The 9,344-nt window shown below is 44.7% G+C and overlaps 1 pseudogene; it reads right to left on the minus strand.

The window, feature by feature from the left end:
* Positions 1-7,162: 7,162 nt before the first annotated feature.
* On the minus strand, positions 7,163-8,462 carry LOC108295489 (annotated as a pseudogene).
* Between the last annotated feature and the right edge of the window lie 882 nt (positions 8,463-9,344).

Here is a 9,344-nt window from a genome sequence, read left to right on the forward strand (position 1 = left end):
GGCAGGTACAGAGATGGCATCTAGGATCCAGGAACTGGAGTCATTAGAAATCTACCTCGTACTCTATTCTATTGAAGCTAAGCTGACACTCAAACCATAAAACAAAGTCCTTCCCACTATTCCCTCCCATTTACCCAGGCAGGTGACACTCTCCCTGTGGCCACCACCACCACAGTCCCACGGAGGTACTGCCAACTTACCACCAATGCTCACTTAATGCCTACGGCATTCAGTCAGCTTTTGATGAATGCTGCCAGGCCTAGGACTCACCCTTCAGGCAGTGGGTTCCCCTCTGGTCCACGTGTCTTTGTCTGGTTTTGGCATCAGGGTCATACTGGCACCATAGAATGAGTTCAAAAGTATTCCCTCCTCCTCTGTTTTTCAGAATAGTTTGAGTAGGATTGGTATTAGTTCCTCTTTAAGTGTTTGGTAGAATTCAGCAGAGAAGCCATTGAATCCTCTGGTCCAGGGCAGGTCTGGAAAGGCTGTCCAAGAGCCAAGGCCTGAAATTGGAGACCCCAAGAGCCCACCTGGTGCTCTAGCCCACTGTAGATGAGCTGGTACCTGAAGTCAGCACATCTTTGAGACTCACCCAGGGTTCATGGCTTACTATCCGGTACTGCTGCTTGTTTCTCAGAGCCCAAGGGCTCTTTAGTCATCAAGAGAGGGATCCTGTCAGGACTGGGTCCTTCCCTTCAAGGCAGCAGGTTCCCTTCAGGCCCAGGGTGTGTCTAGATACATTGCCTGGGAGCTAGGACCTGGAATGGGGGCCTCATGACTCTGCCTGTTGCCCTATCCTTTCCTTGCTGAGCTAGTGTCCAAGATGCAAGATGAAGTCCTCTTTTCTCTTTGCTCTCCTCTCCTTAAGCAGAAGAAAGGAGTCACTTTTGTTGCTGCAAGCTGGGCTGTCTGGAGTTGGGGGAGGGGTGGGACAAGCACCTCCTTAGGCGTCCTGACTGGTGTCCCATGTCCACTGGCTCTACGTCTAGCACAGCACTAGTATTTGCCTAGGAATTGCAGTTCTTGTGGCCTAGACTGCATCTCAAGTTTACTTAGGACCTCAGAACATTTTAGCCCTTGATGATGAGGCTTGGCAGAATCAAGTTCTGACTGCTGGGATGGGCGATTTCCCTCTGGCGAGGACTGGTCTAGATGTTCCCTTCATAGGCAGGCATCAACAGAGTTTAACCTGGTTTTGCTTCCCACTGTGACAGGGCAGCACTGAGTTCACAGCAGGGTCCCACAATCGCTGTGCTCTCCCTCCTTCAAGGGCACAGATTCTCTATCCATGCCATGCAGCCCTGGCAGAGGATGGGGGAGGGGTGGCGTCAGCAATTCAAGACTGTCCTTCTCAGCCTCTTCAGTGCCTCCTTCAGCAATTTAAAGTTAAAACCAGGTTCTGTGGCTGCCACCTGATTTTTGGTTCTTATGAAGGCGCTTTTTGTGTGTAGATAGTTGGTAAATTGGTGTTCCTGTGGGGTGGATCAAGGCTCTATTTGGCCATGTGGTTCAGCCCTCTTCCTTGATTTCTGCAATTCTATATGAAGTTGGAAACTCTGTTTTGTCTTCTTGCTTGTTAAATTAGAGCCAACACTTGGTATGGCTTTTCTATTTCCTTCCTGGTTGCTATCAGTGTACTCAATTATATAATACTCTCTTCTTTTTAAAACCAGCTAATCTGAATTTTATGCTTTGGTCTGGAAACCTAAAAACAATGTCTTATGTTGATGTAATGCTCCCACCATGCAGAGGCTACCAGCACAGACAGAGGACAGAAATAACGGCCCCTGGTAGTTTTCAAATGGAGAATACACTCACTTATTTCCGTGTTGACATATAAAGTTCATAATAAAGGGAGTGATTGTCTTGCTTTATTCTATGGTCATGCATCACCCAGGGTACTGAGTTTATATCTGGACATCATTATATGAGTTTTTCTAGTAAACACAACTTGCTTTCCCTCTGGAACATGAATTCTATCGCCATGTAAAGCACCGTGCTGCTGATAAAGTTGTCTTTACTCCTTGCTTCTGATCAATCAGCATACGGCACTCCTTTGCTGACAGTGACTGGTCCAGGAAAAAGCATGTGACACATTTGGAGCAACTGAGATGCAGTGAGACTTTTTCTGGAATTTCTGAGAGATTCCCATTGTTCTGTATGAGACTTGAGGTTGTAGGAAGGTAAGACTGGACTTCTTTAACCATCTTGTTATGCTGAATGAAATGCCTGTCTAAATATAGACCCTTAGAAGAAAATGGAGCTGAGAGACAAGAGAGACAGTAAATCTTGATTCTGGGGGTCTTCTGTGAGCCTCTGTATCAAATCATGCCTTCAATTAATCTTACTCTGGAGATTTAAATTATACAAGCTAGCTTAAACTAGGTTTTCTGCCACATGCAACCAAAATAGTTTTAATTGATTCACATGGTTTAAGAGAGACACTGATAAATTAGAACAAGCCCAGAAAAGAATGGCCGGGGGTATGATCAGAACTGTGTCAGAAGGGGAGAAATTGAAGGCTGTTTGGTTTGATGAAAGGGGGTCTAGTGTGTATGTCTCCCAGGAGACAAAGAATGTTAATGGTGCGGAGGTGGTTACTAAACATAGAGTTATTTTCTAATATGTAAGAGGTTTTCAGTGTAGAGAGTGATTAGATTTGTTCAACTGGGCTCCAGGGAGGTAAATTGGAATTAATAATAGGAGATCCTGAAAACAGATTTCAGCTAAAAGTGTTTAACTTGTAACAATTTAACCTTTCCGACAAATGGGACCTAATCAAACTCCACAGCTTCTGCACGGCAAAAGAAACAGTCATTAGAGTGAATCGGCAACCAACAGAATGGGAAAAAATGTTTGCAGTTTACCCATCTGACAAAGGGCTGATATCCAGAATTTCCAAAGAACTAAAACAGATTTACAAGAAAAAAACAAGCCCATTCAAAAGTGGGCAAAGGATATGAACAGATACTTTACAAAAGAAGACATACATGAGGCCAACAAACATATGAAAAAATGCTCATCATCACTGGTCATTAGAGAAATCTCACGCCAGTTAGAATGGCGATCATTAAAAAATCTAGAGACAACAGATGCTGGAGAGGATGTAGAGAAATAGGAACACTTTTACACTGTTGGTGGGAGTGTAAATTAGTTCAACCATTGTGGAAGACAGTGTGGCGATTCCTCAAGGACCTAGAAATAGAAATTCCATTTGACCCAGCAATCCTATTACTGGGTATATATCCAAAGGATTATAAATCGTCCTACTATAAGGACACGTGCACACGAATGTTCATTGCAGCACTGTTTACAATAGCAAAGACCTGGAACCAACCCAAATGCCCATCGACGATAGACTGGACAGGGAAAATGTGGCACATATACACCACGGAATATTATGCAGCCATCAAAAATGATGAGTTTGTGTCCTCTGTAGGGGCATGGATGAACCTGGAAACCATCATTCTCAGCAAACTGACAGAAGAGCAGAAGATCAAACACTGCATGTTCTCACTCATAGGTGGGTGTTGAACAATGAGAACACATGGACACAGGGAGGGGAGCACTACACACTGGGGTCTGTTGGGGGGAATAGGGGAGGGACGGTGGGGGGTGGTGAGGTGGGGAGAGATAGCAAGGGGAGAGATGCCAGATGTAGGTGATGGGGAGGAAGGCAGCAAATCACACTGCCACCTGTGTACCTATGCAACAATCTTGCATGTTCTTCACATGTACCCCAAAACCTAAAATGCAATAAAATAAATGAAAAAAAAAACCAACTTAACCTTTCCTAAAATTGAATAAATTACACAAATAATATGTCTGCTCTGTCTAGAAGGGTTTTAAGTGACGTTTGAGAGATACTACAGAGTGGATTCAAGCAACTCAGTGGATAATGTTTTTGGAACTTCAGTTATTTGAATATGAGCTTCACAATTTTTGCCATATGGTAAAGATACAAGTTGCACCACTTTTAGTTGAATATTTTCTTTGCATCAGCTCCCTTTTATGTCTAAATACGTTTATTTTAAGATGAAATTTTAAATCACTACTATGAATGAAAAACAAGTACCAATGACCAAAAATAAATAAATAAAACAATAAATCGGCCGTGCACGGTGGCTCATGCCTGTAATCCCAACACTTTGGGAGGCAGAGGGGGGCGGATCAAAAGGTCAGGAGATCAAGATCATCCTGGCCAACATAGTGAAATCCCGTCTCTACTAAAAATACAAAAATTAGCTGGGCATGGTATTGTGCACCTATAGTCCCAGCTACTTGGGAGGCTGAGGCAGTAGAATCGCTTGAACCTGGCAGGCGGAGGTTGCAGTGAGCTGAGATCGTGCCACCATACTCAGCCTGGCGACAGAGCGAGACTCTGTCTCAAAAACAAAAACAAACAAACAAACAACAAAAAAACCGACGTATTCAGTTCTAAATAGCAGAAGCATACCTGTGATCTAGTTTCGCTTTGTTAAACGAGAAATTAGTAGTTGAAGCTATGATAACACACTGATCATTTCTCTTTCTCTGTTCCAATGGATTGAAAGACAAGTGAATGGGAAATGATCTCACTAAGAAATTCAACATTTTTAATATCATGCCTATGTGCCACCTAAAATCATCAATCTATTCACTCATATTCGAAGCCCACAGTATGAGTGTGAGTCACACTAGTGCTTCCTAATCTTTTCACAGCTTGTCACACACAGAGAACTATATTTGTTGGTACACTGGGGTAAACTAAGGCAGCTGCTCATCATATGAGATAACTGGCTTAAGGGAGCTAACTCCATCCCAGGCAGCACCCCCAACCCACCTGGGGCAGACGAGATGGATATGTTGTCACACCAGTAAATGTCCCAATTAATGTTCCATTAAGAGTTCTTTCTGTGAGTCTATAGTTCTATACTATTAACTCTTTTAAGTTTCTGCTTCGAACACTGTTCTTAATTTCTTTTTGAATATATGTCTGAGAGCTACAGGCTGGCTAACAACCATCTCTGCACCTTCTGGAAACTTGTGAGGTATTTGGTATCTTCCTTTGCACATACAACAGAGGAACAACACTGAAATCAAGTTGCTATGCTACAACAGGAAAACGAATCCCCCTTGCTCCCTGACCACCAAATGAAACCAAAGACAGCTTCTTTTCTTGGATCTATGTTACCCTTTTCTCTAAATGATACACTGGAAAATCTGACTCAGTAAATAAATGTGTATGTGTTTAAAGAAGCCTTCCTTATAATCCTTCTAATCTTACATGTAGAAATGCATTTTAATTCTGAAAACAATTGGTTCATTCTAAATCAAACAGGCAATCAGGTGGAGCAAAATTGTGTTTAAGAGCAGTAGCTGGAGCTACCTTATTTGGAAGAATTTGGGGTATTGCTTGGGCTCTTTGCAGCGCTTTGACCAGAAAACATCTGATACCAATTTACAGATTCCATGATTCATTAAAGGATTTTGGTTTGTTCCTATTCCTTTAGTCCTCTGTCGTTATCCTAAAGATTTCCCCACAAACAGATTTCAGTATTTTCCTGAATGGAGACATTATTTCTCTGAGTTTATTTGTGTGTGTATGTGCTCTGTGTAGTCTTTTTTTTTCTAGTTGTGGTGATTTATGTTACTGGTATGAGTCTTTCAAGTTCCTTTCTTGGGTGGGAGATCATTTTTGGCTTCAAACTCGAATGTCCCAGAATAACTGCTGGTTAAAAGACTCTTTATGTGTTGCAATTTTAAGGATGTCTCATGGTTGAAGCCGAGATCTATCTATAGGCACCAAATAGAGTAGGAATATTTATATCCCTGATTTCATCTCAAGGATTCCCATTATTTCAAAACACATTTACCCCAATTCTCCACTCAAGCCTGGAAGAACCAAAGCAGTGGGTGGCATCTAATGACATTATGGTAAGAGTCAGGATTGTAATTCTCAGTACATTTCAGTCTCCGGGGGACCTTGCTAAAATGCAGACTCTGAGTCCAAAGGTTGAGAAGTGAGCCTGAGCGTTTTTTCTGATGGATTCCCAGATGACACTGGTACCGCTGGTCTATATAGCATTTCCCAAATTTGCCTGTAGCCAACTCACCTGGGGTGGTAGTTGTGTATGCAGCTTGTCAAATCATTCCCTTAGGAATTCCGATTCAGCAGCCTGAGCTGGGATTTTTAATAACCCTTCTAAGGGCCCCTCCATCCTCTATTTCCAAGCTAGTACTTCAACGGATTTGTTGGTACTCCTTTTCTGCTCCAGGCAGTTTCCTCCTTCCTTCTGCTACTTCCCACTCCTCTCCTTTTCTTCCTTCTTTCTTTCCTTGCTCAGTATTTGTTGAGCATCTCCTGTGTTAAATGCTGGGACAGCTCTGAATAAAAGCGCTAGTCCTGCTCTTGTCTAATAGGGGAAACAGACAATAGCCAAGTAAACAGGAAGATAAACAGGAGAATCACAGTTTGTGATGCCGCTGGTAATTAGCGACTATTTGGGGCTGGTGGCACGGTGGTAAGAATTTACCAAGATGGTTGTAGGTAAAGAAAAGCAGATTTATTAGAGAAAGCATGAAAATATGTTGCAAGGGTGCAATGGGCAGGTCAGCAAAAGGGAGCCGATTGCAAAGAGACAAAGGCTTGCCGGGGATTTTATAGAATGTGCTGTGTGCTGAAGAAGGCTTTGTGCAGTACTCACAATGCCAAGGTTGCAGTGAGCCAACTTGACTTTTTCTATCAGCCAAGTGTGGCTAGGTACAAGAAGATCGTGAGTTATTTGCACAGGAGGGCTATGTGTCCTGCACGGTGAAGAAAGGCAGACTCCTAGCTTATCTGCCTTCTGCTTTTGCTTTCTGTAGGTCCTGCCAGCCCAACCCCACCTCCCTAATTAGGACTCCACATGTGACACGTTTGTTTGTTTTGCTTTTTGGGGTTTTTTGTTCTTTTATCTTTTAATCATTTTATAGCTCCCCACCACAGCTTCTCCCGACCTTTCCCTTTGATGACAATGTTTTCAGGCTTCGGGGAGAACAGAAAACAAAGCTGGGGCCTGGCAGCCCCGCCATGCTGCCAGCTAGAGAGAACAAGTCACAATTATGAATTATCACAACAATTAGCACCTGTACTTGAGGGGCTGCAAATTGAGGAGGCCCCAGCTCCTCATTGTACAGGTGTCTATTTGGCAGTGACCTTGTTCATGAGAGGCTGATATTCCTTCAGCCGGAGGGAATTGATGTTGATGAACCTGGTGGCGTCAATTAGCTCATAATCACCCTGAACGCTGGTGCTTACCAGCTTCTAGTTGTAGAAAGTGCAGACTCCCGGCTGAGGATGTACACCTGGCCCTTCAAGACGGACACCTGCACTTTCCCTTCCACTTGCTCCTGGGACTTGGCGATGCAGTGGTGAACAAATTCACACTCAGGGCTGTGCCAGAAACCGGTATAGACCAGCTCAGCAAACTTCAAGCCCAGGCCTCTTTTGATTCTCGGCACTTTCCGGTCCATGGTGAAGGCTTCAATGTCTAAGAGAACTGTGGTAAAGGGTGGTGCCTTCTGGGGTCTCGTAGATGCCTCGGAACTTCATTCCAATGAAGTGGCCCTCCACGATGTCAACAAGGCCCACGCCGTGCTTGTCCGCAACTTCGTTCAGGTACATGAAGAGCTCCAAGGAATTCTGGTGGGTGGTGCCATCCTTGACGTTGGTCACCTTCACAGGGACCCCTTTCTCGAACTTGATCTCGAGAATGTCAGGCATGTTGGGGGCTTTCACTGGGTCCTGGGTCTTCGTGTAGAGACCTGGAGGCGCTTGGTTCCTGGGGTTCTCCAGGATTCCAGCCTCGTAGCTGATGTGCATGGGGTTCTCGTCCATGCGCCACAGGTTCCTGGGAGGGGGATGGGAATCCCGTGTTGCTTTGCGTATTCCATCAGGTCATTGCAGCCCTAGAATCGGCTGTAGGACTGGGGCATCCTCCAGGAAGCAATGACCTTTATCTGGGGGGCCAGCAAGTATTAGGTGAGCTCAAGCCAGATCCGATCGTTCCCCTTTCCCGTGGCATCATGGGACACATACTTGGCCCCCTCCCGCTGGGCGATTTCCACTTGTTTGTGGGCGATGCAGGGCCTGGCTTCGAGACAAGTGCCCAGGAGGTAGCGGTCCTCACCCAGTACGCTGGACGGGCCGGCCGGCCAGATGAACACCTCCTCAAGCTCCCTGCTGACATCCTCAGTGAACACCTTTTTGGCCCCAAGCTTTAGTACCTTCTTCCTTGCCTCCTCGACGTCTTCCTTCTGGCCAATGTTGGCCAGGTAGGCAATGACGTCATAGCCTTGTTCCTTCAGCCACACGAGGTTGCAGGAGGTGTCCAGGCCGCCACTGAGGGCCAAAACCACAGAGCCTTTGCTGGACATAGCATCTGGGATTGGAGGCGCGAGGTCCCGGCACCTGGAATCTGTCTTCACGGTGCAGTGAACCACTCGGCCCAGCCAGCGGTGGCAGGCAACAGAGCAGGGCGTAATACATGTTAAGAAGGAAGCAAATACAGTCATGTGCTAGAGAGGGGTAGGGAGGAGGGCTGAAACTAAACCAGCATCATCAAGGGAGCTTTTCAAGAAAGATAGTTAAGCTGAAATTCGTATCCAATACTCCAGCCTAAGCAACACTACTTGTGGAATGTGCCCTGTGTTTGGGAGACCTGCGGCCTTCATTCATGCTGTTTTTTTCACTATTAGTCCTCACTGACTCTATTTGCAATTACTTAAGGACCAACCTAAACGCCATCACTTTCACCCAGGTTTCCAGGCATATGTGAAATCTCTTCCCACTGAGCTCCCTGAGCCTCTGGTATACTTCTGTTCCTGTCTAGAACATTCTGCCTTAAATTGCAGTTGCTTTGTGATATGGCTGCATTTTGTGAGCACACAGTCTTTATTTACCCACACTATCTCAAACTATTCAATAATATTGGTAGGTGATATTATTATCTCCATATTATAGATAAAGGAACTGACATTTGGGGAAGCTGAGTAACTTACCTGGAACTACAGAATAAAGTGACAGAGCCCAGATTCAAGCCATGACCTCCCAGTTGATGTGTTTTATGTCCCAAAGTAGGCCTTAAGCAACATGGGGAAGTATTATATCTTTGTATCCTTAAGTTAAAAAAAAAATCAAGTTTCAGAAGAGGACTTGCATCTGTGTATCATAATGGAGAAAAAAACAAAACAAGAAAACAGAATTCCCCTCCCATCTTGCATAAGTTTCCCATGGCTGCTATTACAAAGTACTCCCTACTGAGTGGCTTAAACACCAGAAATGTAAGGTCTTGCAGTTCTGGAGGCTTCACGTGTCAAATCAA

Source organism: Cebus imitator, unplaced genomic scaffold (assembly GCF_001604975.1).
Source record: "Cebus imitator isolate Cc_AM_T3 unplaced genomic scaffold, Cebus_imitator-1.0 Scaffold642, whole genome shotgun sequence".
Taxonomy (NCBI): domain Eukaryota; kingdom Metazoa; phylum Chordata; class Mammalia; order Primates; family Cebidae; genus Cebus; species Cebus imitator.